Genomic DNA, 22,835 nt, shown 5'->3' on the forward strand with positions numbered 1-22,835 from the left:
TATATAAATTGATGGGGATAGATGCAAATATTAATAAATCAGAGTGCCAATATAGTGATATTTATTGGTCAAGATCACCAAAACAGAATAGTTTGGATAAAATAATACCCCAAACAATTATGTGCCATAATGTTTCTCTTGATGTCCATATCTGATAGTAGGACAGGGTTAATCGTATGTAATAATCTGGTATAGGCGCCCCAAATGACTGTTGCAAATGCCATAGATTACCTGGCTAAGATATGTATAAAGCGCTCTTGCTAAGGATATCCTAAAATGTCAGCCCAATAATAGGTGATAATTATTAATGGAGATTGGCAAAAGAAGCATAGGTAAAAGAATATCCCAGATCAGTATGTGCCATAATGTTTATATTAGAAGTCCATGACTAGTAACAGCATTGATAGAATGGACATGTATAGTACCATAAATGTAAGTGCACTAAACTGCTATAACATACGCCATTGATTCCCTAGCTAAATATGTATCAAGCGCTTAGTGAATTCTAAAACAATAACCACTCAGTCAGTAGTATCAGAGCGCTAGCGGCACCACCGCTCGCTGGCTCCACTTCCGGGTATGACGTCAATGTTGCTTGGCAACGGGGCGCTCAGGAGGAAACAGTAGCCCGTCCCTGCCCAAGGAGGAGGTGTAGGGACGGCGTCTGACAATGATACAGGTAAGTAGATGACACCAGGACACAGGTGAGGAGATGACACCAGGATACAGGTGAGGAGATGACACCAGGATACAGGTGAGGAGATGACACCAGGATACAGGTGAGGAGATGACACCAGGATACAGGTGAGGAGATGACACCAGGATACAGGTGAGGAGATAACACTATGATACAGGTGAGGAGATAACACTATGATACAGGTGAGTAGATAACACTATGATACAGGTGAGGATATGACACCAGGATACAGGTGAGGAGATGACACCAGGATACAGGTGAGGAGATGACACCAGGACACAGGTGAGGAGATAACACTATGATACAGGTGAGGAGATAACACTATGATACAGGTGAGGAGATAACACTATGATACAGGTGAGTAGATAACACTATGATACAGGTGAGGATATGACACCAGGATACAGGTGAGGAGATGACACCAGGATACAGGTGAGGAGATGACACCAGGACACAGGTGAGGAGATGACACCAGGACACAGGTGAGGAGATGACACCAGGACACAGGTGAGGAGATGACACCAGGACACAGGTGAGTAGATAACACTAAGATACAGGTGAGGAGATGACACTATGATACAGGTGAGGAGATGACACTATGATACAGGTGAGTAGATAACACTATGATACAGGTGAGGAGATAACACTATGATACAGGTGAGGAGATAACACTATGATACAGGTGAGGAGATAACACTATGACACAGGTGAGGAGATGACACTATGATACAGGTGAGGAGATAACACTATGATACAGGTGAGGAGATGACACCAGGACACAGGTGAGGAGATAACACTATGATACAGGTGAGGAGATGACACCAGGACACAGGTGAGGAGATGACACCAGGATACAGGTGAGGAGATGACACCAGGATACAGGTGAGGAGATGACACCAGGATACAGGTGAGGAGATGACACTATGATACAGGTGAGGAGATAACACTATGATACAGGGGAGGAGATAACACTATGATACAGGTGAGGAGATAACACTATGATACAGGTGAGGAGATAACACTATGATACAGGTGAGAAGATGACACTATGATACAGGTGAGGAGATAACACTATGATACAGGTGAGGAGATAACACTATGATACAGGTGAGGAGATGACACTATGACACAGGTAAGTAGATGACACAGGGTTACAGGTAAGTAGATGACACAGGTAAGTAGATGACACAGGGATACAGGACACAGGTAAGTAGATGACACTATGATACAGGTAAGTAGATGACACTATGATACAGGTAAGTAGATGACACAGGGATACAGGACACAGGTAAGTAGATGACACTATGATACAGGTAAGTGGATAACACTATGACACAGGTAAGTAGATGACACAGGGATACAGGACACAGGTGAGGAGATAACACTATGATACAGGTGAGGAGATAACACTATGACACAGGTGAGGAGATAACACTATGATACAGGATACAGGTGAGGAGATAACACCAGGACACAGGTGAGGAGATAACACTATGATATAGGTGAGTAGATAACACTATGATACAGGTGAGAAGATAACACTATGATACAGGTGAGGAGATAACACTAGGACACAGGTAAGTAGATGACACAGGGATACAGGACACAGGTAAGTAGATGACACTATGACACAGGTAAGTAGATGACACTATGACACAGGTAAGTAGATGACACTATGATACAGGTAAGTAGATAACACTATGATACAGGTAAGTAGATGACACAGGGATACAGGACACAGGTAAGTAGATGACACTATGACACAGGTAAGTAGATGACACAGGGATACAGGACACAGGTAAGTAGATGACACTATGACACAGGTAAGTAGATGACACAGGGATACAGGACACAGGTAAGTAGATGACACTATGACACAGGTAAGTAGATGACACAGGGATACAGGACACAGGTAAGTAGATGACACAGGGATACAGGACACAGGTAAGTAGATGACACAGGGATACAGGACACAGGTAAGTAGATGACACTATGACACAGGTAAGTAGATGACACAGGGATACAGGACACAGGTAAGTAGATGACACAGGGATACAGGACACAGGTAAGTAGATGACACAGGGATACAGGACACAGGTAAGTAGATGACACTATGACACAGGTAAGTAGATGACACAGGGATACAGGACACAGGTAAGTAGATGACACAGGGATACAGGACACAGGTAAGTAGATAACACTATGACACAGGTAAGTAGATAACACAGGGATACAGGACACAGGTAAGTAGATGACACAGGGATACAGGACACAGGTAAGTAGATGACACGGATACAGGACACAGGTAAGTAGATGACACAGGGATACAGGACACAGGTAAGTAGATGACACAGGGATACAGAACACAGGTAAGTAGATAACACTATGACACAGGTAAGTAGATAACACAGGGATACAGGACACAGGTAAGTAGATGACACAGGGATACAGGACACAGGTAAGTAGATGACACGGATACAGGACACAGGTAAGTAGATGACACAGGGATACAGGACACAGGTAAGTAGATGACACAGGGATACAGGACACAGGTAAGTAGATGACACAGGGATACAGGACACAGGTAAGTAGATGACACAGGGATACAGGACACAGGTAAGTAGATGACACAGGGATACAGGACACAGGTAAGTAGATGACACAGGGATACAGGACACAGGTAAGTAGATGACACAGGGATACAGGACACAGGTAAGTAGATGACACAGGGATACAGGACACAGGTAAGTAGATAACACAGGGATACAGGACACAGGTAAGTAGATGACACAGGGATACAGGACACAGGTAAGTAGATGACACAGGGATACAGGACACAGGTAAGTAGATGACACTATGACATAGGTAAGTAGATGACACAGGGATACAGGACACAGGTAAGTAGATGACACAGGGATACAGGACACAGGTAAGTAGATGACACAGGGATACAGGACACAGGTAAGTAGATAACACTATGACACAGGTAAGTAGATAACACAGGGATACAGGACACAGGTAAGTAGATGACACAGGGATACAGGACACAGGTAAGTAGATGACACAGGGATACAGGACACAGGTAAGTAGATGACACAGGGATACAGGACACAGGTAAGTAGATGACACAGGGATACAGGACACAGGTAAGTAGATGACACAGGTAAGTAGATGACACAGGGATACAGGACACAGGTAAGTAGATGACACAGGGATACAGGACACAGGTAAGTAGATGACACAGGGATACAGGACACAGGTAAGTAGATGACACAGGGATACAGGACACAGGTAAGTAGATGACACAGGGATACAGGACACAGGTAAGTAGATGACACAGGGATACAGGACACAGGTAAGTAGATGACACAGGGATACAGGACACAGGTAAGTAGATGACACAGGGATACAGGACACAGGTAAGTAGATGACACAGGGATACAGGACACAGGTAAATAGATGACACAGGGATACAGGACACAGGTAAGTAGATGACACAGGGATACAGGACACAGGTAAGTAGATGACACAGGGATACAGGACACAGGTAAGTAGATGACACAGGGATACAGGACACAGGTAAGTAGATAACACTATGATACAGGTAAGTAGATGACACTATGATACAGCTAAGTAGATAACACTATGATGCAGGTAAGTAGATGACACAGGGATACAGGACACAGGTAAGTAGATGACACAGGGATACAGGACACAGGTAAGTAGATGACACAGGGATACAGGACACAGGTAAGTAGATGACACAGGGATACAGGACACAGGTAAGTAGATAACACTATGATACAGGTAAGTAGATGACACTATGATACAGCTAAGTAGATAACACTATGATGCAGGTAAGTAGATGACACAGGGATACAGGACACAGGTAAGTAGATGACACAGGGATACAGGACACAGGTAAGTAGATGACACAGGGATACAGGACACAGGTAAGTAGATGACACAGGGATACAGGACACAGGTAAGTAGATAACACTATGATACAGGTAAGTAGATGACACTATGATACAGCTAAGTAGATAACACTATGATGCAGGTAAGTAGATGACACAGGGATACAGGACACAGGTAAGTAGATGACACAGGGATACAGGACACAGGTAAGTAGATGACACAGGGATACAGGACACAGGTAAGTAGATGACACAGGGATACAGGACACAGGTAAGTAGATGACACAGGGATACAGGACACAGGTAAGTAGATGACACAGGGATACAGGACACAGGTAAGTAGATGACACAGGGATACAGGACACAGGTAAGTAGATGACACAGGGATACAGGACACAGGTAAGTAGATGACACAGGGATACAGGACACAGGTAAGTAGATGACACAGGGATACAGGACACAGGTAAGTAGATAACACTATGATACAGGTAAGTAGATGACACTATGATACAGCTAAGTAGATAACACTATGATGCAGGTAAGTAGATGACACAGGGATACAGGACACAGGTAAGTAGATAACACTATGATACAGGTAAGTAGATGACACTATGATACAGCTAAGTAGATAACACTATGATGCAGGTAAGTAGATGACACAGGGATACAGGACACAGGTAAGTAGATGACACAGGGATACAGGACACAGGTAAGTAGATGACACAGGGATACAGGACACAGGTAAGTAGATGACACAGGGATACAGGACACAGGTAAGTAGATGACACAGGGATACAGGACACAGGTAAGTAGATGACACAGGGATACAGGACACAGGTAAGTAGATGACACAGGGATACAGGACACAGGTAAATAGATGACACAGGGATACAGGACACAGGTAAGTAGATGACACAGGGATACAGGACACAGGTAAGTAGATGACACAGGGATACAGGACACAGGTAAGTAGATGACACAGGGATACAGGACACAGGTAAGTAGATAACACTATGATACAGGTAAGTAGATGACACTATGATACAGCTAAGTAGATAACACTATGATGCAGGTAAGTAGATGACACAGGGATACAGGACACAGGTAAGTAGATGACACAGGGATACAGGACACAGGTAAGTAGATGACACAGGGATACAGGACACAGGTAAGTAGATGACACAGGGATACAGGACACAGGTAAGTAGATAACACTATGATACAGGTAAGTAGATGACACTATGATACAGCTAAGTAGATAACACTATGATGCAGGTAAGTAGATGACACAGGGATACAGGACACAGGTAAGTAGATGACACAGGGATACAGGACACAGGTAAGTAGATGACACAGGGATACAGGACACAGGTAAGTAGATGACACAGGGATACAGGACACAGGTAAGTAGATAACACTATGATACAGGTAAGTAGATGACACTATGATACAGCTAAGTAGATAACACTATGATGCAGGTAAGTAGATGACACAGGGATACAGGACACAGGTAAGTAGATGACACAGGGATACAGGACACAGGTAAGTAGATGACACAGGGATACAGGACACAGGTAAGTAGATGACACAGGGATACAGGACACAGGTAAGTAGATGACACAGGGATACAGGACACAGGTAAGTAGATGACACAGGGATACAGGACACAGGTAAGTAGATGACACAGGGATACAGGACACAGGTAAGTAGATGACACAGGGATACAGGACACAGGTAAGTAGATGACACAGGGATACAGGACACAGGTAAGTAGATGACACAGGGATACAGGACACAGGTAAGTAGATGACACAGGGATACAGGACACAGGTAAGTAGATGACACAGGGATACAGGACACAGGTAAGTAGATAACACTATGATACAGGTAAGTAGATGACACTATGATACAGCTAAGTAGATAACACTATGATGCAGGTAAGTAGATGACACAGGGATACAGGACACAGGTAAGTAGATAACACTATGATACAGGTAAGTAGATGACACTATGATACAGCTAAGTAGATAACACTATGATGCAGGTAAGTAGATGACACAGGGATACAGGACACAGGTAAGTAGATGACACAGGGATACAGGACACAGCTAAGTAGATGACACAGGGATACAGGACACAGGTAAGTAGATGACACAGGGATACAGGACACAGGTAAGTAGATGACACAGGGATACAGGACACAGGTAAGTAGATGACACAGGGATACAGGACACAGGTAAGTAGATGACACAGGGATACAGGACACAGGTAAGTAGATGACACAGGGATACAGGACACAGGTAAGTAGATGACACAGGGATACAGGACACAGGTAAGTAGATGACACAGGGATACAGGACACAGGTAAGTAGATAACACAGGGATACAGGACACAGGTAAGTAGATGACACAGGGATACAGGACACAGGTAAGTAGATGACACAGGGATACAGGACACAGGTAAGTAGATGACACAGGGATACAGGACACAGGTAAGTAGATGACACAGGGATACAGGACACAGGTGAGCTGCGGCTCGCGGGGTTGAGGTGATCGGTCCCGTAGTCAGCTCGCGCTCGTGTATCTTTAAAGGGCGGGGTGTGGGCGTGCCTGTGGGCGTGGCCGGGGCGTGGCGCTGCCGGAGTGTGTGGAAGTCGGAGCGGCGGTGACAGTTGTGAGTCTGGATCTGCTCCGCGCACAGGACCCTGAGCCAGCGGCGGCCACAGGTCAGGGGAGGTCTGTACCCTCATGTACCCGTATGTATGTATGTATGTATGTATGTATGTATGTATGTATGTATGTATGTATGTATGTATGTATGTATGTATGTATGTATGTCTGTCTGTCTGTCTGTGTGTGAGGACTGACTGCTGCTGGGGGAACTATGTGTGTGCTCAACTCCATGTACCCTGTGTGAGTGTGTCTGAGGTGTGTGAGGTGATACCTGAGGGAAATGTGTGTGTGTGTGTATCTAAATAAATATATATATGTGTGTGTAGTGTTTGTGTATGTAATTATATGTGTGTATGTGTATATATTTATATATGTTTAAATATGCATACGTGTATATATGTGTATATATGTTTATATATATGTGTGTATATGTATGTGTATATATATATATATATATATATATATATATATATATATATATTATATGTGTGTAAGTGTAAAGTGTATCTGTATGTAGAGGTGTATGTACTGTCACACACATATGTGTATGTCACTATGTGTCCTGCCAGTATATAGACATCAGGAGAATGACCCCTGTCTAAGCTGGAAACGTTGATTCTTTTTAGTGAGATAAAATGAATGTTACAATTTCGTTGAGGAACCTGCGTCTGATTCCCCTGTAAATGTACAGGAAATATTGTATTATTTGTGGTGGTGTTTGGACTGGGCCGCGCGGTTTTATTCCAGCAATCAGCCAGTGATGTCATTTGGAAGTAAGTGTAGTGACTTTGATGCGTTCTGTAGGTGACTGATATTGCGATGTCCCCACCTACTTTCCTTCACTCCTGGAGGCCACAAATACACAAATTCAAGGAGCACCTTCAAATTTTTACATGTTTTACAGATTTCTTTTCCGTTACACGGAGATAATTATATTTTGGAAAAGCAGATTTTTGTCTTTTTAGTTTTATTTTTTATTTTATTTCGTTATAATAATATAAAAGTAAATGTTATTTTTGAATTGCAACCATGAAACACAATTTTTTAGTTTTGGATATATAGATTTTTGTATTTTTATTGTTAAGTCTTATATAATAGTTTATATAAAAGAGAAAAACAGCAAGAAAACACCCAAATCTTTTCTGTTCGTTAGACAAGGATCTGATCTGCAAAATGGAGACTTTTCTCAGAAAAATATTGTTTTAATTTTTTTGTTTTTTTAATGCTGTGTGAAGAAAACACAAATTCTTTTACCAAAATGTAATAATTTGTCAGAAATGTTCAAATGCAAAAATGGTCCGTTTCATAAACAGGGAGCTGACGGGGGTGGAATTAGGGTGGACGGGCTGCAAGGGAGCCTAGCGTGAAATTAAAGATACCTCCATTTTTCTCTCAGATGCTGGAAAATTTATTTACTCAGATGCTATTTTTTTGTCTAGTTAAATTTAACAATTTGCTCATAAAACCACAGTGCAGAAATATAATTTTCTTTTGTTGAATTTGGGGAATGATATTCTGTGAAATAGAACTCTCGTTTCTGGGGTAATTCTATTATTTCACCTATGTGTGGGTTTTGTGTATTTCTGTTTTACGTTTCGTCATGTACACGGTTGACAATTTCAGTTTGTGTAGAAGATAATATTTGTAAAAGTTCCGTAGATTTAGTATAATGATTTGTAAAAGCTCTTTCTCTGTAATGTCTGAGAATTTTGTAATAAATCTAGGTGATTGCTGGTTTTTGTTTTTCCTTGGTTCCACGTTTGTCCTCGAAGGTGCACAGAGAGGACACCGGGGTGCTTGGTAGAGTTGGGGAATATTTGTTATTGCTGCGTGATTTTATGTAACCTGTCTGAATCTCCGACTTGTTTATCATGTCATTTCTGAAGCTCTTTGGGGGAAGTCGGAGTGAGTTGGATTGTAAAAAGGTGCAATTATTCTGCTGATTGCCAGTACGGGCTGCCTATTTAGTTTCATTATCCATAAGACGCATTATGTCCCCCCCCATCAATGTGAAAGTGGACGGGAGAGTGTGTGTAGCAGGGGGAGGAGGTGGGGGCTTTAATAGCAGTGCGTTTAGACCCACAGCTGCAAAACTGAGATATCAGCCGCTCCACAATTACACACACACATTTACTGGCTGGATTAGCAAAGCAATTTTTGTCCCTTGATTTTCTGACATTTGTCTTCGATTCTTCTTTATAATTTTTTTTTGTCATTTTATGCCAGTTCCTTCATGCACGACCCCCCCCCCCCCTCGCAGATGAACCCTGTGTCGTTCTGTGTCTACCTTGCAGATGTTATAGTTGTGAGTTTGTGTTGTGTTGCAAGGATGCACAAAGACTCACGTTCCCCCACTCGTGAGCGATGTTCTGCCCCCTCCACCCTTCGCCCTCTCCTGGTGCAATGTACAGCACGCTATGTTTTGCCAAAGTGGATCATCGAATGATGGGGGGGCTGAGGTTGAGGGGAGGAGAGTAAAATGCGAAGGGGGAAGAGAAAGGAGGAGAAGGGGATAAAATTGGAGACCAACGCCATTTTTTCCCAGCCTTATTGCTCATTATTCTATGTCGCAATCTCTAGGAAAGTGGGGGTTGTCATGTTTGTGGGGGTCCGTATTAGAGAACGCTGCTGGATCATGGAATAGGCTCAGGGGTTGGAATGATGTGGAGTGATAATGATTACGGGTAACCATCCATGAAATGTTGGCTACAAAGGAGAGCTCACTCTTCTCGCACAATCTGGAGGATGGGTGATGAGTACAACATAGGAAATGTGGGGGAGGCTTCCGAATGGTCACATACCCACCCCTAAAACTCCTCTTGGTCTCTGACCTTTACCCCCAACACCTCCTTCTGTGGATCCCAAAATAACTGAAGAGGAAAAGACTGGGGTGTGCTGGACTCTTAGGGGCATTCTCATAGTTATCTAGAGAGGGGGGGGTGATGCTTCTAGAGAACTATGCATTTAAAATACAGTGAAAGCTTGCGCAGTAGCGCAGAGAATGTCATATTGAACGCGTGTTTGGAGCCCTCCCCCTTACCTCATCGCTCCGTTGTTTTTTTTCCCCTTTAAAATGTTATGAAATGTTCTGTCATTAACCTCTTCACGGCTGCATGAAAGTCCTGGCATTGCCTAGCGCATGAAAACGTGTATTTTTATATTTTACGGAATGCTTCTTTTCCAACACTGACTTTCTATATAGTTTAACATATTTTTTTGTTTATTATCTTTATTTTCTGCCCGGGATTGAATTAGTTCTACGATGGTACATTCCCTGAATGCTCATTTTATAGACACCATTTTTTATCTGCTGTGAGATTTTTTGTGTGCATTTGTTTTTATAGTAATTTGCCTCCCATGCTTATTTTGGTAGCACCGTGACTGCTGTGCGTGGGGGATTTGGGAAGGTAGGGTGTAATGATGATTGCTGTCTCTTCACATCAGACACTTGACAATCAAACACATAACGGGGTTTGCAGTACAATGTGGGGGAGAGTGCCGGTGGTCTGGGTGGGTTTGGTACCCTAGATGCTTGTGGCGTACATAGCGGACCCTCTGATCTATCAAGGTCTTTTATATAAATATTTGTGATATCATCTCTGGAAGCCCCTCCGATGTGTTATCCTGGCTCTTGTCGGATGGGTGCTTGTATGTATTGTGTGCCTCTCGTTATGGAAGCAATCATATCCTGATTAGCTGTGCGATGAATGATTTGTAAGGAGGAATTCTGATTTCTTGTGCCAGTCAGTGTAGAGCCCTGTCCGTCCGAGCGGGCAGTATGGGGGATAACGTGCAGCCTAATTCATTACTGCAAATATTATCATCTACCTTTATTTCATATGCGTTTTCATCATGTATTTATAACAGCTCATCTTACCCTGAAAACATTCTATATATCCCATGTATATATTATATAGGACCCCTCCCAGTCTATCCCTCACTGTATACATTCTATATATCCCATGTATATATTATATAGGACCCCTCCCAGTCTATCCCTCACTGTATACATTCTATATATCCCATGTATATATTATATAGGACCCCTCCCAGTCTATCCCTCACTGTATACATTCTATATATCCCATGTATATATTATATAGGACCCCTCCCAGTCTATCCCTCACTGTATACATTCTATATATCCCATGTATATATTATATAGGACCCCTCCCAGTCTATCCCTCACTGTATACATTCTATATATCCCATGTATATATTATATAGGACCCCTCCCAGTCTATCCCTCACTGTATACATTCTATATATCCCATGTATATATTATATAGGACCCCTCCCAGTCTATCCCTCACTGTATACATTCTATATATCCCATGTATATATTATATAGGACCCCTCCCAGTCTATCCCTCACTGTATACATTCTATATATCCCATGTATATATTATATAGGACCCCTCCCAGTCTATCCCTCACTGTATACATTCTATATATCCCATGTATATATTATATAGCACCCCTCCCAGTCTATCCCTCACTGTATACATTCTATATATCCCATGTATGTATTATATAGGACCCCTCCCAGTCTGTCCCTCACTGTATACATTCTATATATCCCATGTATGTATTATATAGGACCCCTCCCAGTCTATCCCTCACTGTATACATTCTATATATCCCATGTATATATTATATAGGACCCCTCCCAGTCTATCCCTCACTGTATACATTCTATATATCCCATGTATATATTATATAGGACCCCTCCCAGTCTATCCCTCACTGTATACATTCTATATATCCCATGTATATATTATATAGGACCCCTCCCAGTCTATCCCTCACTGTATACATTCTATATATCCCATCTACATATTATATAGGACCCCTCCCAGTCTATCCCTCACTGTATACATTCTATATATCCCATGTATATATTATATAGGACCCCTCCCAGTCTATCCCTCACTGTATACATTCTATATATCCCATGTATATATTATATAGGACCCCTCTCAGTCTATCCCTCACTGTATACATTCTATATATCCCATGTATATATTATATAGGACCCCTCCCAGTCTATCCCTCACTGTATACATTCTATATATCCCATGTATATATTATATAGCACCCCTCCCAGTCTATCCCTCACTGTATACATTCTATATATCCCATCTACATATTATATAGGACCCCTCCCAGTCTATCCCTCAGTGTACACATTCTATATATCCCATGTATATATTATATAGGACCCCTCCCAGTCTATCCCTCACTGTATACATTCTATATATCCCATGTATATATTATATAGGACCCCTCCCAGTCTATCCCTCACTGTATACATTCTATATATCCCATGTATATATTATATAGCACCCCTCCCAGTCTATCCCTCACTGTATACATTCTATATATCCCATGTATATATTATATAGGACCCCTCCCAGTCTATCCCTCACTGTATACATTCTATATATCCCATGTATATATTATATAGGACCCCTCTCAGTCTATCCCTCACTGTATACATTCTATATATCCCATGTATATATTATATAGGACCCCTCCCAGTCTATCCCTCACTGTATACATTCTATATATCCCATGTATATATTATATAGGACCCCTCCCAGTCTATCCCTCACTGTATACATTCTATATATCCCATGTATATATTATATAGGATCCCTCTCTGTATACATTCTATATATCCCATGTATATATTATATAGGACCCCTCCCAGTCTATCCCTCACTGTATACATTCTATATATCCCATGTATATATTATATAGGACCCCTCCCAGTCTATCCCTCAGTGTATACATTCTATATATCAAATGTATATAATATATAGGACCCCTCCCAGTCTATCCCTCACTGTATACATTCTATATATCAAATGTATATAATATATAGGACCCCTCCCAGTCTATCCCTCACTGTATACATTCTATATATACCTTGTATATGTTATATAGGACCCCTCCCAGTCTATCCCTCACTGTATACATTCTATATATCCCATGTATATATTATATAGGACCCCTCTCAGTCTATCCCTCACTGTATACATTCTATATATCCCATGTATATATTATATAGGACCCCTCCCAGTCTATCCCTCACTGTATACATTCTATATATCCCATGTATATATTATATAGCACCCCTCCCAGTCTATCCCTCACTGTATACATTCTATATATCCCATGTATATATTATATAGGACCCCTCCCAGTCTATCCCTCACTGTATACATTCTATATATCCCATGTTTGTATTATATAGGATCCCTCTCTGTATACATTCTATATATCCCATGTATATATTATATAGGACCCCTCCCAGTCTATCCCTCACTGTATACATTCTATATATCCCATGTTTGTATTATATAGGATCCCTCTCTGTATACATTCTATATATCCCATGTATATATTATATAGGACCCCTCCCAGTCTATCCCTCACTGTATACATTCTATATATACCTTGTATATGTTATATAGGACCCCTCCCAGTCTATCCCTCACTGTATACATTCTATATATACCTTGTATATGTTATATAGGACCCCTCCCAGTCTGTCCCTCACTGTATACATTCTATATATACCTTGTATATGTTATATAGGACCCCTCCCAGTCTATCCCTCACTGTATACATTCTATATATCCCATGTATATATTATATAGGACCCCTCCCAGTCTATCCCTCACTGTATACATTCTATATATACCTTGTATATGTTATATAGGACCCCTCCCAGTCTATCCCTCACTGTATACATTCTATATATACCTTGTATATGTTATATAGGACCCCTCCCAGTCTATCCCTCACTGTATACATTCTATATATCCCATGTATATATTATATAGCACCCCTCCCAGTCTATCCCTCACTGTATACATTCTATATATCCCATGTATATATTATATAGGACCCCTCCCAGTCTATCCCTCACTGTATACATTCTATATATCCCATGTTTGTATTATATAGGATCCCTCTCTGTATACATTCTATATATCCCATGTATATATTATATAGGACCCCTCCCAGTCTATCCCTCACTGTATACATTCTATATATCCCATGTTTGTATTATATAGGATCCCTCTCTGTATACATTCTATATATCCCATGTATATATTATATAGGACCCCTCCCAGTCTATCCCTCACTGTATACATTCTATATATCCCATGTGTATTATATAGGACCTGGACTCCTTATAGCAATTTCCTGTCAATGGACTGTAGGAGAATAATATCTTTCCACATGTGTGTATTTAGTCACTATTGCATTGTGAGCGATCACCACTAGAGGCCACTCTCTGCAGCCAGAGGTAAGTTCCAGAGATGTCTGTCCAGGTGTGCAGTAAATGGGCCATAACTCCTCCCACATGCCGGGGATGTCACACGTGTCACAGCAATAAGTCTACATTGTGGACATAACATAGATTTTATATGAGGGAGTCAGAACTGTGTGGGACGTTCTCTCCGCCAGCTCTCCGTGTCGTGGAGCCATGTTTGGGATGTGAAATTTCGGGAGGGCTTCTGTCTCATGTGTGATTCATATGATCTATATATAAAGACTTAGTCAGATTATGAACGTAGTATGGGAGACTGATTCCAAGGAGCGAGAGGAGCGAATTACTTCATGGTGTGAGAGAGAGCACTGAGGCAGAGAAGAGAGCACAAGTGTGAGAGAGAGCACTGAGGAAGAGAAGAGAGCACAAGTGTGTGAGAGAGCACTGAGACAGAGAAGAGAGCGCACGTGTGAGAGAGAGCACTGAGGTAGAGAAGAGAGCACAAGTGTGAGAGAGAGCACTGAGGTAGAGAAGAGAGCACAAGTGTGAGAGAGAGCACTGAGGTAGAGAAGAGAGCGCACGTGTGAGAGAGAGCACTGAGGTAGAGAAGAGAGTGTGAGTCATGAGAGAGAGCACTGAGGTAGAGAAGAGAGCGTGAGTATGAGAGAGAGCACTGAGGCAGAGAAGAGAGCGCAAGTGTGAGAGAGAGCACTGAGGCAGAGAAGAGTGCAAGTGTGAGAGAGAGCACTGAGGCAGAGAGAAGAGCGTGAGTATGAGAGAGAGCACTGAGGCAGAGAAGAGAGCGCAAGTGTGAGAGAGAGCACTGATGGCAGAGAAGAGTGCAAGTGTGAGAGAGAGCACTGAGGCAGAGAAGAGTGCAAGTGTGAGAGAGAGCACTGAGGCAGAGAAGAGTGCAAGTGTGAGAGAGAGCACTGAGGCAGAGAAGAGTGCAAGTGTGAGAGAGAGCACTGAGGGCAGAGAAGAGTGCAAGTGTGAGAGAGAGCACTGAGGCAGAGAAGAGTGCAAGTGTGAGAGAGAGCACTGAGGCAGAGAAGAGAGCGCAAGTGTGAGAGAGAGCACTGAGGCAGAGAAGAGAGCGCAAGTGTAAGAGAGAGCACTGAGGCAGAGAAGAGAGCGCAAGTGTGACAGAGAGCACTGAGGCAGAGAAGAGAGCACAAGTGTGACAGAGAGCACTGAGGCAGAGAAGAGAGCGCAAGTGTGACAGAGAGCACTGAGGCAGAGAAGAGAGCGCAAGTGTGAGAGAGAGCACTGAGGCAGAGAAGAGAGTATAGGTCTGAGAGAGTGCGCACACCTACACTCTCTTCCCTCCCTCCAGTCTCTCTCGCGCACCTGCGCTCTCTTCCCTCCCTCCAGTCTCTCTCGCGCAACCTGCGCTCTCTTCCTCCCTCCAGTCTCTCTCGCGCACCTGCGCTCTCTTCCCTCCCTCCAGTCTCTCTCGCGCACCTGCGCTCTCTTCCCTCCCTCCAGTCTCTCTCGCGCACCTGCGCTCTCTTCCCTCCCTCCAGTCTCTCTCGCGCACCTGCGCTCTCTTCCCTCCCTCCAGTCTCTCTCGCGCACCTGCGCTCTCTTCCCTCCCTCCAGTCTCTCTCGCGCACCTGCGCTCTCTTCCCTCCCTCCAGTCTCTCGCGCACCTGCGCTCTCTTCCCTCCCTCCAGTCTCTCTCGCGCACCTGCGCTCTCTTCCCTCCCTCCAGTCTCTCTCGCGCACCTGCGCTCTCTTCCCTCCCTCCAGTCTCTCTCGCGCACCTGCGCTCTCTTCTAGGATGTATGTTGTGGAGCTGAATTTGTAGCTGACTATTTTCTAGAAATTGTGAGTGAACATCCAATTACTTATTATTAACATTTATTTATATTTTTCTTGCATTGTCCGTAGTGATTTCCAATTGGAGACACACAGAGTAATAAAACAAGACTAGCAGAGTACTAACAAAGCCGTAAGAGGGCGCTGCTTACAGTCTATAGGTCAGATGGTCCAGCCACAGAAGTGCTTAGTGGGGCTATATAATCCAACTGCACAGCAATGTTGGTCTGGAGTTAGAGGGTTGTTCAGTATATAAGGAGATTATGAGTGTGGAGGTAGGGGTAGTGTACTCCAGGGAGAGTGTTAGGGGTAATGTGCCCTAGGGAGGGTGTTTGGGTAGAGTGTACCCTAGGAAGGGTGTTTGGTAGAGTGTACCCTAGGAAGGGTGTTTGGGTAGAGTGTACCCTAGAAGGGTGTTTGGGTAGAGTGTACCCTAGGAAGGGTGTTGGGTAGAGTGTACCCTAGGAAGGGTGTTTGGGTAGAGTGTACCTAGGAAGGGTGTTTGGGTAGAGTGTACCCTAGGGAGGGTGTTTGGGTAGAGTGTACCCTAGGGAGGGTGTTTGGGTAGAGTGTACCCTAGGGAGGGTGTTTGGATAGAGTGTACCCTAGGGAGGGTGTTTGGATAGAGTGTACCCTAGGGAGGGTGTTTGGATAGAGTGTACCCTAGGGAGGGTGTTTGGGTAGAGTGTACCCTAGGGAGGGTGTTTGGGTAGAGTGTACCCTAGTGAGGGTGTTTGGGTAGAGTGTACCCTAGGGAGGGTGTTTGGGTAGAGTGTACCCTAGGGAGGGTGTTTGGGTAGAGTGTACCCTGGGGTGGGTGTTAGGGTAATGTGCCCTAGAGAGGGTGTTTGGGTAGAGTGTACCCTAGAAAGGGTGTTTGGGTAGAGTGTACCCTAGGAAGGTTGTTTGGGTAGAGTGTACCCTAGAGAGGGTGTTTGGGTAGAGTGTACCCTAGGAAGGGTGTTTGGGTAGAGTGTACCCTGGGGAGGGTGTTTGGGTAGAGTGTACCCTGGGGAGGGTGTTTGGGTAGAGTGTACCCTGGGGAGGGTGTTTGGGTAGAGTGTACCCTAGGAAGGGTGTTTGGGTAGAGTGTACCCTAGAAAGGGTGTTTGGGTAGAGTGTACCCTAGGAAGGGTGTTTGGGTAGAGTGTACCCTAGGGAGGGTGTTTGGGTAGAGTGTACCCTAGGGAGGGTGTTTGGGTAGAGTGTACCCTGGGGTGGGTGTTTGGGTAGAGTGTACCCTGGGGTGGGTGTTTGGGTAGAGTGTACCCTAGTGAGGGTGTTTGGGTAGAGTGTACCCTGGGGTGGGTGTTTGGGTAGAGTGTACCCTAGTGAGGGTGTTTGGGTAGAGTGTACCCTAGGGAGGGTGTTTGGGTAGAGTGTACCCTGGGGTGGGTGTTTGGGTAGAGTGTACCCTGGGGTGGGTGTTTGGGTAGAGTGTACCCTAGTGAGGGTGTTTGGGTAGAGTGTACCCTGGGGAGGGTGTTTGGGTAGAGTGTACCCTAGTGAGGGTAAGGGATCTTGGTAAGGGGTTGAGTTGGAGATATGAGACAGGGGAGAGATGGATGTTAGTAGAAATATTTTCGTCAGGATCCAGGAAAATACAGGCAACCGATGTAGGGACTGACAGAGAGGATTAGTAGCATTAAAACTGAGAACCTAACTGACCTGAACCCCCTGTCACTCACTACCTGACATGTACTCCTTGTCACTCACACTCACTACCTGACATGTACTCCCTGTCACTCACACTCACTACCTGACATGTACTCCTTGTCACTCACACTCACTACCTGACATGTACTCCCTGTCACTCACACTCACTACCTGACATGTACTCCCTGTCACTCACTACCTGACATGTACTCCTTGTCACTCACACTCACTACCTGACATGTACTCCCTGTCACTCACACTCACTACCTGACATGTACTCCCTGTCACTCACACTCACTACCTGACATGTACTCCTTGTCACTCACACTCACTACCTGACATGTACTCCCTGTCACTCACACTCACTACCTGACATGTACTCCCTGTCACTCACTACCTGACATGTACTCCTTGTCACTCACACTCACTACCTGACATGTACTCCTTGTCACTCACACTCACTACCTGACATGTACTCCCTGTCACTCACACTCACTACCTGACATGTACTCCCTGTCACTCACTACCTGACATGTACTCCTTGTCACTCACACTCACTACCTGACATGTACTCCTTGTCACTCACACTCACTACCTGACATGTACTCCTTGTCACTCACACTCACTACCTGACATGTACTCCTTGTCACTCACACTCACTACCTGACATGTACTCCTTGTCACTCACACTCACTACCTGACATGTACCCCCTGTCACTCACACTCACTACCTGACATGTACTCCTTGTCACTCACACTCACTACCTGACATGTACTCCTTGTCACTCACACTCACTACCTGACATGTACTCCTTGTCACTCACACTCACTACCTGACATGTACTCCCTGTCACTCACACTCACTACCTGACATGTACTCCTTGTCACTCACACTCACTACCTGACATGTACTCCTTGTCACTCACACTCACTACCTGACATGTACTCCTTGTCACTCACACTCACTACCTGACATGTACTCCTTGTCACTCACACTCACTACCTGACATGTACCCCCTGTCACTCACACTCACTACCTGACATGTACCCCCTGTCACTCGCACTCACTACCTGACATGTACTCCTTGTCACTCACACTCACTACCTGACCTGAACCCCCTGTCACTCACACTCACTACCTGACATGTACTCCCTGTCACTCACACTCACTACCTGACATGTACTCCCTGTCACTCACACTCACTACCTGACATGTACTCCTTGTCACTCAAACTCACTACCTGACATGTACTCCCTGTCACTCACACTCACTACCTGACATGTACTCCTTGTCACTCACACTCACTACCTGACATGTACTCCTTGTCACTCACACTCACTACCTGACATGTACTCCTTGTCACTCACACTCACTACCTGACATGTACCCCCTGTCACTCGCACTCACTACCTGACATGTACTCCTTGTCACTCACACTCACTACCTGACATGTACTCCCTGTCACTCACACTCACTACCTGACATGTACTCCCTGTCACTCACACTCACTACCTGACATGTACTCCCTGTCACTCACACTCACTACCTGACATGTACCCCCTGTCACTCGCACTCACTACCTGACATGTACTCCTTGTCACTCACACTCACTACCTGACATGTACTCCCTGTCACTCACACTGACTACCTGACATGTACTCCCTGTCACTCACACTCACTACCTGACATGTACTCCCTGTCACTCACACTCACTACCTGACATGTACTCCCTGTCACTCACACTGACTACCTGACATGTACTCCTTGTCACTCACACTCACTACCTGACATGTACTCCTTGTCACTCACACTCACTACCTGACATGTACTCCTTGTCACTCACACTCACTACCTGACATGTACTCCTTGTCACTCACACTCACTACCTGACATGTACTCCCTGTCACTCACACTCACTACCTGACATATACTCCCTGTCACTCACACTCACTACCTGACATGTACTCCCTGTCACTCACACTCACTACCTGACATGTACTCCCTGTCACTCACACTCACTCCCTGTCACTCGCACTCACTACCTGACATGTACTCCCTGTCACTCGCACTCACTACCTGACATGTACCCCCTGTCACTCACACTCACTACCTGACATGTACTCCCTGTCACTCACACTCACTACCTGACATGTACTCCTTGTCACTCGCACTCACTACCTGACATGTACTCCTTGTCACTCGCACTCACTACCTGACATGTACTCCCTGTCACTCACACTCACTACCTGACATGTACTCCCTGTCACTCACACTCACTACCTGACATGTACTCCCTGTCACTCACACTCACTCCCTGTCACTCGCACTCACTACCTGACATGTACTCCCTGTCACTCGCACTCACTACCTGACATGTACCCCCTGTCACTCACACTCACTACCTGACATGTACTCCCTGTCACTCACACTCACTACCTGACATGTACTCCCTGTCACTCACACTCACTACCTGACCTGAACCCCCTGTCACTCACACTCACTACCTGACCTGAACCCCCTGTCACTCACACTCACTACCTGACCTGAACCCCCTGTCACTCACACTCACTACCTGACCTGAACCCCCTGTCACTCACACTCACTACCTGACCTGAACCCCCTGTCACTCACACTCACTACCTGACCTGAACCCCCTGTCACTCACACTCACTACCTGACATGTACCCCCTGTCACTCACACTCACTACCTGACATGTACTCCCTGTCACTCACACTCACTACCTGACATGTACTCCCTGTCACTCACACTCACTACCTGACATGTACTCCCTGTCACTCACACTCACTACCTGACAGGTACTCCCTGTCACTCACACTCACTACCTGACATGTACTCCTTGTCACTCACACTCACTACCTGACATGTACTCCTTGTCACTCACACTCACTACCTGACATGTACTCTTTGTCACTCGCACTCACTACCTGACATGTACTCTTTGTCACTCGCACTCACTACCTGACATGTACTCCCTGTCACTCGCACTCACTACCTGACATGTACTCCCTGTCACTCGCACTCACTACCTGACATGTACCCCCTGTCACTCGCACTCACTACCTGACATGTACCCCCTGTCACTCGCACTCACTACCTGACATGTACCCCCTGTCACTCGCACTCACTACCTGACATGTACCCCCTGTCACTCGCACTCACTACCTGACATGTACCCCCTGTCACTCGCACTCACTACCTGACATGTACCCCCTGTCACTCACACTCACTACCTGACATGTACCCCCTGTCACTCACACTCACTACCTGACATGTACCCCCTGTCACTCACACTCACTACCTGACATGTACTCCCTGTCACTCACACTCACTACCTGACATGTTCTCCCTGTCACTCACACTCACTACCTGACCTGAACCCCCTGTCACTCACACTCACTACCTGACATGTACTCCTTGTCACTCACACTCACTACCTGACATGTACTCCTTGTCACTCGCACTCACTACCTGACATGTACTCCCTGTCACTCGCACTCACTACCTGACATGTACTCCCTGTCACTCGCACTCACTACCTGACATGTACTCCCTGTCACTCGCACTCACTACCTGACATGTACTCCCTGTCACTCGCACTCACTACCTGACATGTACTCCCTGTCACTCGCACTCACTACCTGACATGTACTCCCTGTCACTCGCACTCACTACCTGACATGTACTCCTTGTCACTCGCACTCACTACCTGACATGTACTCCTTGTCACTCGCACTCACTACCTGACATGTACTCCTTGTCACTCGCACTCACTACCTGACATGTACTCCTTGTCACTCGCACTCACTACCTGACATGTACTCCCTGTCTCTCACACTCACTACCTGACATGTACTCCCTGTCACTCACACTCACTACCTGACATGTACTCCCTGTCACTCACACTCACTACCTGACATGTACTCCTTGTCACTCACACTCACTACCTGACATGTACCCCCTGTCACTCACACTCACTACCTGACATGTACTCCCTGTCACTCACACTCACTACCTGACATGTACTCTTTGTCACTCACACTCACTACCTGACATGTACTCTTTGTCACTCACACTCACTACCTGACATGTACTCTTTGTCACTCACACTCACTACCTGACATGTACTCTTTGTCACTCGCACTCACTACCTGACATGTACTCCTTGTCACTCGCACTCACTACCTGACATGTACTCCTTGTCACTCGCACTCACTACCTGACATGTACTCCCTGTCACTCGCACTCACTACCTGACATGTACTCCCTGTCACTCGCACTCACTACCTGACATGTACTCCCTGTCACTCGCACTCACTACCTGACATGTACTCCCTGTCACTCGCACTCACTACCTGACATGTACTCCCTGTCACTCGCACTCACTACCTGACATGTACTCCCTGTCACTCGCACTCACTACCTGACATGTACTCCCTGTCACTCGCACTCACTACCTGACATGTACTCCCTGTCACTCGCACTCACTACCTGACATGTACTCCCTGTCACTCGCACTCACTACCTGACATGTACTCCCTGTCACTCGCACTCACTACCTGACATGTACTCCCTGTCACTCGCACTCACTACCTGACATGTACTCCCTGTCACTCGCACTCACTACCTGACATGTACTCCCTGTCACTCGCACTCACTACCTGACATGTACTCCCTGTCACTCGCACTCACTACCTGATCTGTACTCCTTGTCACTCGCACTCACTACCTGACCTGTACTCCCTGTCACTCGCACTCACTACCTG

The 22,835-nt window shown here is 45.1% G+C and overlaps 1 protein-coding gene across 9 annotated transcripts in view; it reads left to right on the top strand.

The window, feature by feature from the left end:
* Window positions 1-7,189: 7,189 nt before the first annotated feature.
* NRXN3 (neurexin 3) overlaps window positions 7,190-22,835 on the top strand; it is a 334,121-nt gene continuing 318,475 nt past the window's right edge. For 4 of the 9 annotated variants that reach the window (XM_075192093.1, XM_075192095.1, XM_075192098.1 and 1 more), the window contains exon 1: window positions 7,192-7,350. The gene's annotated coding sequence lies outside the window, so the exon portion shown is untranslated. Of the gene's footprint in view, window positions 7,351-22,835 lie in introns of all 9 variants that reach the window. The other 5 variants (XM_075192090.1, XM_075192091.1, XM_075192092.1 and 2 more) reach the window with 2 other exon arrangements.

The sequence above is a fragment of the Mixophyes fleayi genome, chromosome 12, assembly GCF_038048845.1.
Source record: "Mixophyes fleayi isolate aMixFle1 chromosome 12, aMixFle1.hap1, whole genome shotgun sequence".
In the NCBI taxonomy this organism is placed as follows: Eukaryota; Metazoa; Chordata; class Amphibia; order Anura; family Limnodynastidae; genus Mixophyes; species Mixophyes fleayi.